This window comes from Kogia breviceps, chromosome 15 (assembly GCF_026419965.1).
Source record: "Kogia breviceps isolate mKogBre1 chromosome 15, mKogBre1 haplotype 1, whole genome shotgun sequence".
NCBI lineage: Eukaryota > Metazoa > Chordata > Mammalia > Artiodactyla > Physeteridae > Kogia > Kogia breviceps.
Genome location: NC_081324.1, coordinates 61,600,288 through 61,617,749, shown reverse-complemented (window position 1 = coordinate 61,617,749; position 17,462 = coordinate 61,600,288). Strand labels below are relative to the sequence as shown.

General features: G+C 45.4%; 1 long non-coding RNA gene across 1 annotated transcript in view; it reads left to right on the top strand.

The window, feature by feature from the left end:
• The window catches only part of LOC131742052 (uncharacterized), a 212,774-nt gene that overhangs the window by 174,951 nt on the left and 20,361 nt on the right, over positions 1–17,462 (top strand). Inside the window, exons 4-5 of the long non-coding RNA XR_010837089.1 lie at positions 11,635–11,969; positions 14,230–14,327. This is a non-coding gene — a long non-coding RNA (uncharacterized lncRNA). The remainder of the gene's footprint in view (positions 1–11,634; positions 11,970–14,229; positions 14,328–17,462) is intronic.

The window sequence follows — 17,462 nt, the reverse complement described above, 5'->3', positions numbered from 1 at the left end:
CTCTTCTTCTTCTGGGACCCCTATATTTCGAATGTTTGTGCATTTAATGTTGTCCCAGCAGTCTCTGAGACTGTCCTCAATTCTTTTCATTCTTTTTTCTCTATTCTGCTCTGCAGTAGTTATTTCCACTATTTTATCTTCCAGGTCACTTATCCATTCTTCTGCCTCAGTTATTCTGCTATTGATCCCTTCTAGAGAATTTTAAATTTCATTTCTTGTGTTGTTCATCACTGTTTGTTTGCTCTTTAGTTCTTCTAGGTCCTTGTTAAACGTTTCTTGTATTTATTCTATTTCCAAGATGTTGGATCATCTTTACTATCATTATTCTGAATTCTTTTTCAGGTAGACTGCCTATTTCCTCCTCATTTGTTAGGTCTGGTGGGTTTTTGCCTTGCTCCTTCATCTGCTGTGTGTTTTCCTGTCTTCTCATTTTGCTTAATTTACTGTGTTTGGGGTCTCCTTTTCGCAGGCTGCATGATCGTAGTTCCTGTTGTTTTTGGTGTCTGTCCCCAGTGGCTAAGGTTGGTTCAGTGGGTTGAGTAGGTTTCCTGGTGGAGGGGACTAGTGCCTGTGTTCTGGTGGATGAGGCTGGATCTTGTCTTTCTGGTGGGCAAGTCCACATCTGGTGGTGTGTTTTGGGATGTCTGTGGCCTTATTATTATTTTAGGCAGCCTCTCTGATAAAGGATGGGGTTGTGTTCCTGTCTTGCTAGTTGTTTGGCATAGGGTATCCAGCACTGTAACTTGCTGGTCATTGAGTGAAACTGGGTCTTGGCATTGAGATGGAGATCTCTGGGAGATTTTTGCCGTTTGATATTACATGGAGCTGGGAGGTCTCTTGTGGACCAGCGTCCTGAACTTGGCTCTCCCACCTCAGAGGCACAGCCCTGATGCCTGGCTGGAGCACCAAGCGCCTTTTATCCACATGTAGATGTATTTCTGATGTATTTGTGGAGAGGAAGGTGATCTCCGCGTCTTACCTTACTCTTCCGCCATGTTGAAGCTCCTCCCTCACTAAACTCTTCAATCACCAACTTTAAATGGTCCTAATGAGATAGGCCAAGACCTCGGACCTGGGACCTGGGACCCTTTGCTGCAGTGCTTGCACCTGGACACATGTCTCCTTGGGCAAAAAAAATACAAAGAAACTGTAAAGGACTAAAAATAACTGTGTGCATGTCCAGTTGGGGCAAGTTAGGGACAAGAAGATACAAAAAGACTAAAAAACCCCAATTACCACTTCTGAAGAGCTGGGAGCAAAAACAGGGTACTGCATACACGCCCTGCACACAACACCACCAAAGGGGTGGGCAGATGGCCTAAGCCACGCCCCCGGCCCCACCCCTGGACCTGCCCCAACCCTCACCCCATATAATGAAACAGCTCACCCCCCACCTCAGGGAACAAACTAGCAAGGGAACCTGTTACTTGTTTTCACTTCCCCCTGCTGCAGCAGGGGCCCTAATAAAGCTTGGCCTGAATTTCTTGTCTGGCCTCTGATCAATTTCTATTAATTAAGGAGGCCAAGAGGGACTTCTCTGGTGGTGCAGTGGTTAAGAATCTGCCTGGCAATGCAGGGGACATGAGTTCGAGCCCTGGTCCAGGAAGATCCCACATGCCGTGGAGCAACAAAGCCTGTGAGCCACAACTACTGAACCTGCACTCTAGATCCCGTGAGCCACAACTACTGAGCACTTGTGCCACAGCTACTGAAGCCCACGTACCTAGAGCCCATGCTCCACAGCAAGAGAAGCTACCACAATGAGAAGCCCACACACTGCAACGAAGAGTAGCCCCCGCTCGCCGCAACTAGAGAAAGCCCGCATGCAGCAATGAAAACCCAAAACAGCCCAAAAAAATGAATAAATAAAATAAATTTTTTTTTAAAAAAAGGAGGCCAAGAACCCTGGTCGGTATCACTAAGAAGCAAAGGCTCCGTGAATCTAAGATTTGAGGCTGGAACCCCCAGACCAGCAAGGAGGCTCGCTGCATCCACTTCGTGCTGTGTGTTCACTGCAGTGACACCCAGGCCTTTGCCTTGGGTCCTGGTCTTCCTCTGCATTTTCTCCATGACCTTATCACTATTTACGTGCTAGTGACTCCTATGTTTATATCTCTTGACCAAATTTCTACAGCATTCTAAATTTGTGTAACCCACTGTGTACTTGACCTCTCTTTTTGAGTTTTCTACAGGTAATTCAAACTGAATATGGCCAAAACAGAATTATCCTTTTCCTCCATCTATCCTGCTCCCTGTCCTGTTCCCTCACCATCTTCCTATTTTGGACTTCAGGAAGTTACACAAATGCTTAAGCTATAAACCTAGGTATTTATTCCTTATGGTTGTTTTCATTCTAGAACCCTCTTTATTTACGGTCCTGAAACTTAGTAAAAAAAAAATCCTTGAGGAATTGCTATGGTAATAACAACGAGTCATAATCTGGCAATGCAGTGGTATAAGACATTAGATCATTAACTGACTTGCTTAGATTGTGGATTATCTATAAGCCTGATCTTACCACATTGGTATCAACTAACAAGCCAAAGCCTCTTTATATTTTTAGTACGTTTGGTGGCTATTTAAGTTAACAATCCTTTCATGTAGGCCCTCAGAAGAAAGTAACCTGTTAATCCTTTCTTTCCAAAGGCCTCCTGAAGCCAGTGGTTTGAAGGGGAAATATTCCTTCTGCAGCCACATCCTGTCCCCAGGTTCTCTCCTCTGCTGAAGCCACATGCTTGTGTTTATTCTTTGATTCTGATTCACTACCACGTTTAAATTCCTTCTCTGTGCCTGGGGTTGTGCATAAAGCATTTTAGATGAGATTTGATTACCACAATGGGTACCATCAAGGAAAAATGTTTTAGTTTATTTTTGTTCTGCCATTTTTATATCTGTATATATGTATTTATTTCTAGGAGCTGATAGAATTTGCTTTTTGACTCTTGGTGTTTGGAGCCAGAGGGCACAGACTCCTTTCAGACTGTGTCAATACTCAGATGCCAGAAAAGGACACAGACGTAACTGGCTCCTGGATTTGTTTTAGGAAGGGAGATTTACTGCAGTTAATGACACATGGAAACAGCATCAGTCTTAGATGAAGGCAGAGCAGCTGGTCACCAGGTGGATAGAGGGTCACCAGGAATGCTTGCTCTTCTTAAAAATGAAAACTTCTTTCTGCTCGATGATGTAGGGGATGCCAGGGTTGGAGATGTAGTCTTTTAACACAAGGGCCCTTGCCTCTGTTAAAATACAAATCCCCAAGAAAGCTACTGGCTAGGCCTTAGTCTCAACTTATCAGCTCACTTCCCAAAGCAGGATTTGAAGAGTGAATGGAAGGAGCAGAAGAACACGGGGGAAGTAAGTTTCCATGGGAGCGAGAAGAGGACAGAAAATGCAACAAGTGTCAATGTGATGGGACAAACTTTATATTTTCTTGGCATTGTTCATTTTTATATGTTTGCCTTTTTCTTATTTATTTTTAGAAACTTTTTTTTTTTTTTTTGCCGTACGTGGGCCTCTCACTGTTGTGGCCTCTCCCGTTGTGGAGCACAGGCTCCGGACGTGCAGGCTCAGCGGCCATGGCTCACAGGCCCAGCCGCTCCGCGCCATGTGGGATCTTCCCGGACCGGGGCACGAACCCGTGTCCCCTGCATCGGCAGGCAGACTCTCAACCGCTGCGCCACCAGGGAAGCCCTAGAATCTTTTGATAAACATTAACCTTTTCTTTTTTAAATGTTAAGCTCCCAGTGTCTTATTTGCCTTTTAATTTCTTAAATGTTATCTTGTAAAAGCCTTTACATTTTATCATGTTCAAATCTTACCTTCTTTAAGGTTTTCAGGTGTCTTAGCTCACTTAGGAAAGGCCTGTCTTTTGAATGACTTCATTATTCATAGAGGACAACAACAAAGACATTATTTTAAATGAAGATTAAAAAGTGTGAGTTCATATGGTACTGGCACAAAAACAGAAATATAGATCAATGGAATAGGATAGAAAGCCCAGAGATAAACCCACGCACATATGGTCACCTTATCTTTGATAAAGGAGACAAGAATATACAATGGAGAAAAGACAACCTCTTCAATAAGTGGTGCTGGGAAAACTGGACAGCTACATGTAAAAGAATGAAATTAGAACACTCCCTAACACCATATACAAAAATAAACTCAAAGTGGATTAAAGACCTAAATGTAAGGCTAGACACTATAAAACCCTTAGAGGAAAACATAGCGAGAACACTCTTTGACATAAATCACAGCAAGATCCTTTTTGACCCACCTCCCAGAGAAATGGAAATAAAAACAAAAATAAACAAATGGGACCTAATGAAACTTAAAAGCTTTTGCACAGCAAAGGAAACCATAAACAAGACGAAAAGACAACCCTCAGAATGGGAGATAATATTTGCATACGAATTAAATGACAAAGGATCAATCTCCAAAATATACAAGCAGCTCATGCAGCTCAATATCAAAAAACAGAAAACCCAATCCAAAAATGGGCAGAAGACCTAAATAGACATTTCTCCAAAGAAGATATACAGATTGCCAACAAACACATGAAGGAATGCTCAACATCATTAATCATTAGAGAAATGCAAATCAAAACTACAATGAGGTATCACCTCACACCAGTCAGAATAGCCCTTATCAAAAAATCTACAAGCAATAAATGCTGGAGAGGGTGTGGAGAAAAGGGAACCCTCTTGCAGTATTGGTGGGAATGTAAATTGATACAGCCGCTATGGAAGACAGTATGGAGGTTCCTTAAAAAACTACAAATAGAACTACCATATGACCCATCAATCCCACTACTGGGCATATACACTGAGAAAACCATAATTCAAAAAGAGTCATGTACCACAATGGTCATTGCAACACTATTTACAATAGCCAGGACATGGAAGCAACCTAAGTGTCTATCGACAGAAGAATGGATAAAGAAGATATAGCACATGTATACAATGGAATATTACTCAGCCATAAAAAGAAACCAAATTGAGTTATTTGTAGTGAGGTGGATGGACCTAGAGTCTGTCATACAGAATGAAGTGAGTCAGAAAAAGAAAAACAAATACTGTATGCTAACATATATATGGAATCAAAAAAAAAGGTTATGAAGAACCTAGGGGCAGGACAGGAATAAAGACGCAGATGTAGAGAATGGATGTGAGGACACGGGGAAGGGTAAGCTGGGACGAAGTGAGAGAGTGGCATGGACATATATACACTACCAAACTTATGGTGGATAGCTAGTGGGAAGCAGCCGCATAGCACAGGGAGATCAGCTCAGTGCTTTGTGACCACCTAGAGGGGTGGGATAGGGAGGGTGTGAGGGAGACGCAAGAGGGAAGAGATATGAGAACATATGTATATGTATAACTGATTCACTTTGTTGTAAAGCAGAAACTAAGACACCATTGTAAAGCAATTATACTCCAATAAAGATGTTATTTAAAAAAACATAATTCAAAAAGAATCATGTACCACAATGGTCATTGCAGCAATATTTACAATAGCCAGGACATGGAAAGCAACCTAAATGTCTGTCAACAGATGAATGGATAAAGAAGATGTGGCACATATATATAATGGAATATTACTCAGCCATAAAAAAACCAAAACTGAGTTATTTATAATGAGGTGGATGGACCTGGAGTCTGTCATACAGAGTGAAGTCAGAAAGAGAAAAACAAATACCGTATGCTAACGCATATATATGAAATCATTAAAAAAAAAAAAGGTTCTAATGAACCTAGGGACAGGACAGGAATAAAGATGCAGATGTAGAGAATGGACTTGAGGACACAGGGAGGGGGAAGTGTAAGCTGGGATGAAGTGAGAGAGTAGCATTGACATATATACACTACCAAATGTAAAACAGATAGCTAGTGGGAAGCAGCTGCATCCCACAGGGACATCAGCTGGGTGCTGTGTGACCACCTAGAGGGGTGGGAGGGAGATGCAAGAGGGAGGGAATATGGGGATATATGTATACATGTAGCTAATTCGCTTTGTTATACAGCAGAAACTAACAAAGCACTGTAAAGCAATTATACCCCAATAAAGATGTTTTTAAAATGTGGGTTCTATGTTATTAATTAGGCTTTAAGGGTCAGTTGACAATACTACCAAATGATATCATTTTTTTTAGACATCAGTTTTGTTAGACTTTCACCAACATTTTATTGCCTCCTAGTTAACAAACTTACTGAGTTGCCCAGACACACAATTTGCAACCATTCTATCTTGGTGAGCTCATCAGGCAGTTTTATTGCTTAGTATTAAATATTCTGTGACAGTTTTATTGATTTTTTTTCAATTACAAGGTGGGTGTTTGTTCTTGATTTTAAAGATTCCTGGTTGTTTTTTGTCAACCTCAAAAGAAACGGCTTTCTGGAACTTGTTGGAAGAGTGACCATGGGGTTAGTCTTTCCGGACTTGCTCTCAGGTGCTGGGGTCCCAGTGGGGGGTCCACGGAAGAGGGAGGTGGGGCCGCAGGCATCACCCCTGCCTCGACGGGGGCAGCTGCCTCCATCGTTTTGGCAGAGGTCAGGCATTCACATAAGATTCTATTGGAATAGGGACTTCCCCGGTGGTCCAGTGGTTAAGACTCCACGCTTTCAATGCAGGGGGTGTGGGTTGGATCCCTGGTCGGGCAACTAAGATCCCACGTGCTGCTTGATATGGCCAAATAGTAAAAAAAAATAAGATAAAAAAAATAAAACAAACAAAAAACCAAAGATGCTGACATATTTCTAAAAAAAAAAAAAAAATCTATTGGAATAAAGGGTCTAATTGCCAAAACCACCTTGAAAGCATGGATGAGGACTGAGAACTTCTGAAGATGACCCTCCAGCATCTAGTCATAGTGAAACAAATTTGTTTCTTAATGAAGATGGGGCACTTCCCAAGCATCCCTTGGTCCACATCTGGAAGGGGGTTGGGTTGTGTCCAGTACTGTCCTGGTCACATGGCTCACCTTTCCCAGGATGACCCCATTCCAGCCCACCCTGGAGTTGGCTCAGGCCACGTCTGGCATTTGAACAACACGGTTCAATACAATCCACTCCACTGCAGCTCTGTTTCAGAGTATAAACCCGAATCACTGTCTTTCTCTACCTAACGGAAACCACATTGCAAGGAATATCCATAGGTGATTGCCCAGAGGATTGGCCTTCAATGCATTTTTCTAGATAGTAAACAATTTATTCTTGGAAAAATAGAAATTGGACCAAGCTGTGAAATTGCTGTCACAATTCTTCAGGATCGTGATTCTATGTATGCACCTCAAGAACCCACATGAAGGATGTTGTGCCATTTACTGCTTGTGCCATAGTGACGGCCTTTCTGTGTCTTCCACATGGACAAGGAGCTGCTCTAATTAGCGGCATGTGGCCCCTGACCACTGGTGAGTGTTATCTTTCAGGCATTTCAAGTCACAGAACTGACTATTATTTCTCTCTTTTAATCAGTGGCCAAAACGTTCAGAGCCTTTTAAAAAATAGACTTATTGGGTTTCCCTGGCGGCTCAGTGGTTGAGAATCCTCCTGCCAACGCAGGGGACACGGGTTCGAGCCCTGATCTGGGAGGATCCCACATGTCGCGGAACAACTAAGTCCATGCGCCATAACTACTGAGCCTGCGTTCTAGAGCCCACGAGCCACAACTACTGAGCCCACGTGCCACAACTACTGAAGCCCGTGTGCCTAGAGCCTGTGCTCCGCAACAAGAGAAGCCACCACAATGAGAAGACAGCGCAACACAACGAAGAGTAGCCCCTGCTTGCCACAACTAGAGAAAGTCTCCACACAGCAACGAAGACCCAATGCAGCCAAAAATAAATAAATTAAATAAATAAATTTATGAAAAAAAATACGCTTCTTGTAAATATAGAAGACCTCAAGCCATGAATTGGGTTTATCCTTATTGCTGCTTTGCCGCTTTCATTACTGTATTGCTTCCCTCATCACCTTTATTTTAAATTTTGTTACAATAGGTATGTATGTAAACTACCTATATTCCCTTTTCCTTAATTTTATAAAGGAAGGCATAAAAAAAATACAAGCCATGTATAATGTAGGATAAATTCAAATCACCAAATTTCTACTGCCAGGCATAGTACTTGTTAAACCTTATTTCTGATGATTAAATAAAAAGCTTTATCTCACACTTACACTTGACCCCAAAGACCATGATTTTGATGCTGACCCCTGCCAGACCCTGCCCTGCCCCCTCCCACCCTGGCCCCTACCTTTCAAACTACTGACTAGAAGGAGTGGGAGTGATGGGGGGGGTCTCTTGTGCCGACATTTTTAATAAAGAAAACACAGACTCCTTCTTAAGTAAAAGAAAGGAAATAGTGTCCCACTAGTGTCACCAGGATCCTGGGAAGAAAGGCAAATATGATTTTTGAAAATAATATTTAGAGTGTTTTTATAGGTTCAGACTGTGGGACTGTAAACGTGTATCAGTGATTTAAAGCAGGTATTTGGGGTCATGCAGCTCAAATTTTCAGGACAGTCCGGTTTCAAATGTTCTGATCTGTTATCCGCATCCATATCACGTGTCTTTACTGTTCAGGAAACGTGGCCACTACGAGCTCATGTGAGGTGTGAATTGAAAATATGGCTAAGAGTGAATGTCTAGTAACTTGATTTATAAACAGCTTTTTATCTGAGATTTTTGCAAACACCCTTGGATTAATATACCATTTGGCACAAATTTATACACACTACTATATATAAAATAGATAACCAACAAGGACCTACTGTACAGCACAGGGAGCTATATTCGGTATCTTGTAATAACCTATAATGAAAGAGGATGTAAAAAAAGAATATATACATTTATATATGCATTGAATATAATTGAATCAATTTGATGTACATCTGAAAGTAACACAACATTGTAAATCAACTATATTTCAATAAAAATTTTTTAAAAAGAGGAAAAAATCAGTGTGCACCTTTCAACGGATGGCTCTCATGGTTATTGACAGCGTAATGTAGTATTTTCCTTAGAGGAACAAAAAATAAAGGTGCACATGACAAATCGAGGGTGTCTTAGAGTCAATGAACAGCAGTTGTTAAATAAATGAAGATAGTGAGATAAGGCTATGAATTAACTACGAGACGTTCCCATTTACCTTCCAGGGGTGAACCCCTTCAGTGATCTCTGATTGAATTTAGAAATCAGCATTTCAACTTGCTGCCTGACTTGTAAATAGGAAACTCAGGTTCAAAATCTACAAAGGCCTTGGTTAGGATGGTGGCCCTCTGGGAACTTCACTCAGTAGGATGTGCTGAGGTCTAGTCGCTTCCTACACCACGAAGTGAGATGGAGGGCTGTGCAATTTGCAGTGAGAATGGGGGTAAACAACCTGGGATCCTAAGGCAGTTGCCTCCTCCCACCCCCATTTCTAAGCCTCCGTTTAAACGGGTGTTTGCTTTTAGCCTGTAGCACATGTGGATGTACCTGGCCTCTCCCCTTGCTGTTTTTCTTGCTCATGGTTCAAGATGTCCCTTCTTTGGCCGGGTGGCCTGGCAGCCTCCATCCCTCAAACAACACCTCGCTGTTCGTCTCTGTTTATCCTGCCCCTCACATCTAAACTGAAGGCTGAACCCAGCAGCCAGCATAGCCCTCCCCCCGCCTCTGCATGTAACAGGAGACTGCACACGTACAAGAGGCCCCTCACCTACACCCACACCTTTCCTGCACCCCAGTCTCTGAATCTGGCCAGAGGTCTGACTGCCAGCATCTCCTGCTTATGTCTCCCAGGTGCTATATTATATATTAGGAAAGGAAAACAAATGCAGCCTTTTCCCTCTCACTTACCTGAGGGTGTGTACAGGACTGATGGAGAATCAACACGCAGACTTAAGAAGCATCCCTGTCCTGTGTTTGGGGGATGAAGTCAAGTCTGGGGACCCTGTGTGGGAGAGAGATATATGAGCTTTCACTGTGCAGATGTCTTAATGTTAATTTCCTGTATTACATTTATAGGGTGTAATCCACACAGCATGTTCCTCCTGTACGTACAGTACAAACATTCTCACTGAACCAACATTTTTCACAGGTGACATTAAACTCTGCAATGTCGTGATTCGAACTACGTGACGTTGCCACGTGCAAATATTCCCTCCCTTTTTTTTGCACACATGTATGCATTTTTTTTTTACAAATGCAATACGTAGAAAGCATTAGCGTATTTTATTTAAAAAGGGACCATGAACTTTTCTACAGAAAGTGAGGGAGAACATTTAGCACATTGCAGCTTTAAGCTCTAAATGAAACATTGTGGGACGATTTCTGTTAATATTCTCCATGTGTCTGTCAGGATACATAGATTGACCTACAATGATTAGCTATTGCAGCTTCAAAAATGATTGCCCAGATCATTGCGGTTCTAGTAAGCTTACGTGATTTGAGTCACAAAGCAATTTTTCTTTTTCCTTAATGAAACAATACAGACATTACAACAGACCTAGGGGAAGCTACGGGATTCTTGAGTGGTCAGTGGAGGGCTTGCTGATTTTAAAAGCAGGGCTGTGTACAATGTGGGTAAAGAGACTTGAGATTCAAGCCAGTTTGGCTGGGAGGTTCTCCGAGGTTTATGAATGTGGGCCAAATATTGAGGAAATCGGGGCTGAGGTTTGGTTTGGATGGAGGCCAATGAATTCAGAGCGTCGAATGGAAACAGGATAGATTGTGATCATTGGACATGGTTTCCCTCCAGAGCAAGGTAGTTCTTCAAACTGTAAACCTCCAGGAGCCAAATCAAAGAGCAGATGTCATAAAACCATTGTGGACACCTCCAGTGGAAGTGAGCAGCAGCCTGTCACCAGTGTTCTGTCGCTTTCATACGCGTGTGGGGACAGCCAGGAAGCAGGAGGGGTTCCTCTGGACGGTCACCTTGTGATTTACCCAAGGCATTGTTTTGTTTCCTTGTCCCATGACTGGTGTGGCCGCAGTTGTCACCTACGTGAGCCAGAGCTTCTGGCGTCAAGGATGGGCAAGCCAAGCGAGCAAGGTGAGGATCAGGTGGGCTACCTGCCCTGAGGTGGGCGTGGGCAAGCTAAACCAATGGTCCACGGGTATTTTTAATGAAAAATCGTTATCAATGAAACATTTTAAAACACACTGTGAATTGACGTATGCACTTGTAAACTGGAGAACATTCTGTTGTACAGGCATATTTTGTGTCCTGTACATTTTAAATGAAATAGTAATTTATAAAGGTCCACATGAAAATGAAATTATTATTTTTACTTGCAGACGTGGCTCCTGCTAGGAGTGTGAGTTCCCCACTTTCTTGTTTTCTTGAGCTCGTATCACAAGAATTGTCTTCAATCTGTGTTTTATCAGTTAAATCCAGATGATACAATTAGTAAATTGTGGGCACATGTAGCTGGTGATGCATGACAGTAAGCTAAACAAGTGGGCTGGCCAGGACGTGCCCGCCCCTCTCGGCTGTGTGACAATGCCTGACACACACATGGGGGACGTGTGTGTCTGTCCATGTTCAGCAGGAGGAGCACCTGAGCTTTTTCTGTTTTTAGATGGAGGTCACAGTGGATGGATATCAGCTGAGGTTCGGGCACCTGCCCCCAGCACTCTGTTTTGCACCCCCAGGTACATGAGCACCTTTGGAGAACCGGCTTCTAAATCTGCAAGTGTGTAAGTGGCGCACTGTGGTCCGACCCCATCCAGCGTTGCTTTCCAAGGCATGGCTCCGTTTCACATCAGAAGTGGATGCTTCCGAGATAAAGGAAGGCACCGAGAGGTACTAGAGCTGGTCCAGGAAACCAGCACCTTCAGGGACCCTTCCCTGCGTCCCACAGCTGAGTCTGGCCTCGCCTCTGTGTCCCCGCAGCAACCGGAACCACCTGAGTCAGAGCCTGCGCCTCTCTGTCATCCCTGCCCAGTCACTGGTCTCTCTCCCGTCTGACTGCTGGTTCCTTGAGGAGGTAGGGGCTTCACTCCTTCACGCTTGTATTCCTGGAGTCCCAGCTAAGGAAGAATTCAATAACTGGTTGCCAAGGTGAGGAAGCAATCAGTGCTGGCTCATCTCTCTCCACAGTCTGCACCTGTGGTCGGGGCCCAGCTCCAATCCAGCAGGGGATGGCAGGGAGGATGGAGTGACTTTCAGCCAGGTGACCAGCCACCAGTGCACGGGTTAGGAAGGAGAGGTTTCAGCCTGATAGCCAGGTAGGAACCCTACTGGAAAGTCAGCCAGATGTGAACCACAGTGCGACCCCACGTGCCTATAGTGGGGGACTTGGCGGAGGGCTGGACGGTTCTGGAGTGAGCAGCGGCCCTTCTGGGCTGCCCCCATCCAGTGCGCTCTCTGAGCAGGACCCCTCTGCTTCTTCTGCAGACCGGGTTCAAGCCCTCTTTCCCAGGGCTGCCCCCGCCCTCCAGATGGCCGCCCCCTCGTGGAAATTCTCCACTGTCCCCGGCCACTGAGTGTGTGCTGGTGTCAAGGGAGGGGGAGGGGAGGAGGGGGGAGGAGGAGGAGGAGGGGAGAAGAGGATTGTCCAGAGGCCCTAGAGCCCGGAGGCCACAGGAATGGGGGTCTGTCAGACATCAAGAAAGCCCAAGTTCAAGATTTTTCATGTCCCAGAGATGAGACCAAAGGTGTCTGGATGGGGGGAGGGAAGCGTCTCCGGGCAAGAGGATGAGCAAGGAGAAGGCAGCTGCTGGCACCTGGCCCTTCCCCCCAGCAGGGGGACACAGAACAGTTGTCCTTGACCATCCTGAGGGGGACATGGTAGACCGAGCGGGCACAAGTGGCCTGGAGTCCTTGCCGAGTGTCTGTGTCCTCGGGCACAGGAAAGCGCACCCGTTATACCTGTGCTCCGGGTCTGTGGCCCTTGCACCCTAAGTGGGTCACGATGCCCCATCCCAGGGTGGGGGCCGTCCCCATGAGGTCCCAGGAGAGGGTGAAGCAGCTTTGAGGCCCTTGGCCTGTGCGGACCCTACAGTCCAGCTCTGGTGTTGAGATGGTGTCGTGGGCGTAGACCTTGCCCAAGGGACTGAGGGAGGGAAGGGCCCCTCTTGTCTTGGGAATTTTGTATTTTACGATTAATAAGGGCATGACTCTTTCTGGAAGTTTGACTCCAGGTTCGAAAGACTGAGGGTGGGTGTCTGCAAGATATAAGGAACTGAGGGGACTGTTACTCGGATGGTTAGATTTATTGGGTGTGGCAGCGCGTGTCACAGAAAAAGTGAGAGTGACCATCACCTCCTAGGTTTTCAGGCTCTCTTCTTCCTGGAACCATCACCATCTACCAATTTTCCTGTCGTCTTTGCCCTCCCGTAAGCTCCTGTGGGAGTCTGTGCTTGTTAGTCTCCCTGTGCCCCCTCCCCCGCCTTTTCCATCCACCTGGATTCAGCAGACTTAGATGGTCCCCCCACCACTGCGGAGCCAAGCTCCGGGGATGCAAACGGGAAGACCTCGCTCTCAGCTTGGAGTAGCTCACTGTCTAGTGGGGGAGAAAGATGTGTAAACAGCAAGTGTTTACAGTCACTGGTGCTGAAACAGAAAGATCTACATGGAGGAGGAAGCTTCAGCTCGGAGGAGCTCTCCAATTCAGCACAGCTCTGGAAGCCGCCCCCTTTCCTCACCCTCAGCCATTGCTACCACTGCAGTCCCAGCAGTGTCCTTTCTCCTACATGACTGCCATCACCCCTACCCCGTCCCTGTGTTGGCTCATCCCCCACTGTCCCAGGCTCCGAAGAGCCACCGTGGGGCTGCAAACACGACTGTGTGTTCCCCTTGCTTACGGCCTGCTGTCTTCGCTCCGCTGTTCAGGGTGAAATCCTTCAGGGACTTGTGTCCCCTCCCCATCGCCGCCCCTCTCATCCTCCATCTTCCGACCCTTGATCACAATTCTACTTCCTCAGTTTGCTCAGGGCCTCTGCTGATCTCCTGTGTCTTGCTTCTTAACTTCCGATCACCTTCTGATCTCAGTTTGGGGCCATTCCTTCCAGAAACTGCCCCAATGCTCCTAGGCTGGGCTGGACACCCTCGTAAATACCCCGCAGCTCCTACCTTTGCCCTGTGGCAGTCGCCCTTGTGTACCTCTATATTCCGTGATTATAGGACTTGTGTTTGCTTCTTTAAAGAAAATAAAATAAGGGATAGGGTAAAAAAGGATTGTCTTTGCAAAATATCTGGCTCCTTTGATAGACCCCCTGAGGGCATAACTTATCTTTTATTTTCAGGGAACTAGATCAACAATTTCGGGCTCAAGCATTCATCACCCTTGCCCCCTCACCCTTCTTCTGGGAGGAGAGGGAGTCACCCAGCTAAGAGAGACCAGGTATGTTCAAAAGAGATATTATACACAGCTCCGTCTTAAAATCTAAAACATTAAAACTCACTGAGACTTATCTTTTTCTCTTCACGTGCCCTGGGCTTCCGCTCACCTCCATTTGGGCCCAGTGACACTCGCTGGTGACCACTCAGGGCTCTGCAGCTGTTGTGGAGATGCTCCCTTGTAGATTGGGACATTATTTGGTTGGTGACTGGGGCATGGTGCTGGCCTTTCTGCTCTAAAAAGGCTGAAATCTTCCATGAGCTTGTGCTGCGTTGTTTGTTTGGCTATAAAATATCAGGTGCGCAATTAATACACATGTACTAGTAGTACATTCCATTACTAGGACTTCTTGTAGGGGCTACGGGGAGTGGTCCCTTCTTGCAGAGAACTCAGTCCCCAGGGCACTCAACTAAAGACATCTGGATCTAAGGAAGCAAGTTTTTGCTCATGTGGTTTGGGGCTCGGTCTCATGGCGCCTTTGACCCATGACTTACAAAACGATGCTTCCTTCACACTCCAAGGCAGTGGGTGAAAGTTGAGGACCAAGTTTCACTTGGGAATTTGCTAAAAGATGACTTGGAGACTGAGAGGAGGTGCCCCCCCCTCCCCCCCCAGGGACGTGGTGGCGGCTACATTCTGCACAAAGTTTTAAAGATGGACTGTGTGGTCCAGGAGCTTGGCCCACCGCTGTCCCACTTTTCCTGAACTGATATCCAGGTAATTTCATTTCTTAACCTGCATCTTCCATCAGCAGGAGAAAGTTGAATACTTTTCAGCCTTCTCTACTCAATGGTGAACCCCATTCCTCTGCCTTGTGAAAGACCTGACTGGAAGTTCTCCTGGATGGTGGAGACCAGCTGACTTGCATTCCTTCTGAAGGAAAATGGGGAGAAACTGGCAGCACAATTCTGTGCAAGTTAGAATCCCAGAGCTACAGAAAGCATAACAAAATGGCCTAAGGGGGGGCTTCCCTGGTGGCGCAGTGGTTGAGAGTCCGCCTGCCGATGCAGGGGACACGGGTTCGTGCCCCGGTCCGGGAGGATCCCGCGTGCCGCAGAGCGGCTGGGCCCGTGAGCCATGGCCGCTGGGCCTGTGCATCCGGGGCCTGTGCTCCGCAACGGGAGAGGCCACAACAGTGAGAGGCCCGCTTAGCGCACACACACACACACACACACACGCACACACACAAATGGACTAAGGTGCTGACTGGCTTTAATCCTTAAAGAGACCACCTGTAGATCCTATCAGTTCAGAAAGTCCCTGAATTACCAGTGTCGAGCATCGTAATGACCTGCCCTCGTGCACGGTCAGGAGAAGCGTCATCACAGGGCTGCAGTGAGACACCAACTCTCTATGCCGTCCTGAACCCAGGATGAGGTCCCTGCTGCCTCCAGTCCTGCCTTTTCAGTGGACTCTTTCAAATGCAGCCAGAACGGTGCTTCTCAAGGGAAACTCCTCTCAGTTCCCCGCTTAAGTCTCTTCTGGCTTCCATCGCTGTCACGATAAAAACCACAACTCTTCCTAAGGTTTGGGGGCCTCCTAAGCCGCTTCTCCCGCTCCGGCTGCATTTTCACCAGCCCCGTTTCAGGCCCAATGAACCAGCGCCTTTCAGCTCTCCAATGTTCCAGGCCCCCCGACACTTTCTTGCTTTCTGTCTCTGCCTCTAACTCCCCCACCCCTTCGCTTAGCAAACCCCTGCTCGGCCCTCAGGCCGCATTCAGGAGCTTGTCTCTCAGTCTATGGGTCTGCCCTGGCTATTTGCTTCCCCCTTCCCTCTTCTCCTCTGTGACAGCATGAGCACAGTGCATCACTCTAACCTACTAGGCTGTAAGCCCGATACAGAGTCATCCATTGGCCACCGTTAATAATACCTTAAAAATAACAGTCTGAACAACAACACTATTTACTATTTGTTGAGCACTTACTATGTGCTAAGTATCATCCTAAACACTGCAGGCACCTCTCTCTCATTAATCCTCTCTCCCAATGACACATAGAGGTGGTAATACCCTTATTTTACAGATGAGGACACCAAAGCACAGAGAAGTTGAGTAACTTGCTAAAGATGGCACAGCCAGGAAATGGTGGAGGCAGGGCATCCCTGACAAAATGTCAGTTACTTTTTGAATGAATGCAAGTCCAGTCTTCAAGGTCCGTATTCTTTTCTTTATTTTACTGATAAACTGGGGCCCAAAGGCAGTAGCAGTTACCCAAGTTGATGTGAGTAAGAAGGGGCTGCAGAGCTGGGCTGAGAACTCAGTGTGTGGGTCCAGGAAGCCTCTGTCCCCCTGTTCTCCCACCCCAAATGGCTCCATCAGTGGCGATCCTTATGTGTCAAAACTCTTTGCCATGCATATCATTTTGTTCTGCTACCATCGTCCAAAGAAAAAGATCCCTGAAAAGAAAGAAGGTCAAATAGGAAGGAATCAGTCAATGAACAGAGTAATTTCATTGGTCCTCAGTCATGGGATGCTACCCACAGGAAATCTAGACATGGGTTATAATTAGGTACCAGAGGTGGATTAAACATAGTTTAGGATTATCTCCTCAAATTATTTAATAACTGAACCTTCTGAAAGCATATTCTCATATTTCAAATCCTGAAAAAGTCTATAGTTTAAGCTATAAGAAAGATCAAATTACAAGGTATGCCGTAAATTTTGTTAAAACCGACATAGTCTTACACACACATTTCTTTCTGCTTTCAAAAGGTTTAAATAAAGACCAAAGCCATTACTTAGGATGTTTTAAATTGTCTGAGTCTGTTACTTGTTGGAGAAAAATTGTCTGATTTAGTGATATTATGGTATTTAATATCAACAGTTTTTCTTAAAAAAAAACACAACGAAAAACCTCCTTGGAAAACATTTCAAAGCAACATTTGATACTAACCAGAAGTCAATTCTAGTAGATTCATAAAAGTGATGTAAATGGGAGCTTCTCAAATATGGATTAAAGTAGTGGAGGCAGGTTTATGTTTTTCTTGAGAAGTTTTATTTCTCATAGAAACAAGCAGTGAGAAGCTATACTCCAGGTAATTTCTAAAATGCCAAGAACTTAATTTTATACTCTGAAACTTTTGCTTTGTGTATATGAGCTCTTATGAATAACTGCATTTAACTGAATACATCAACATAA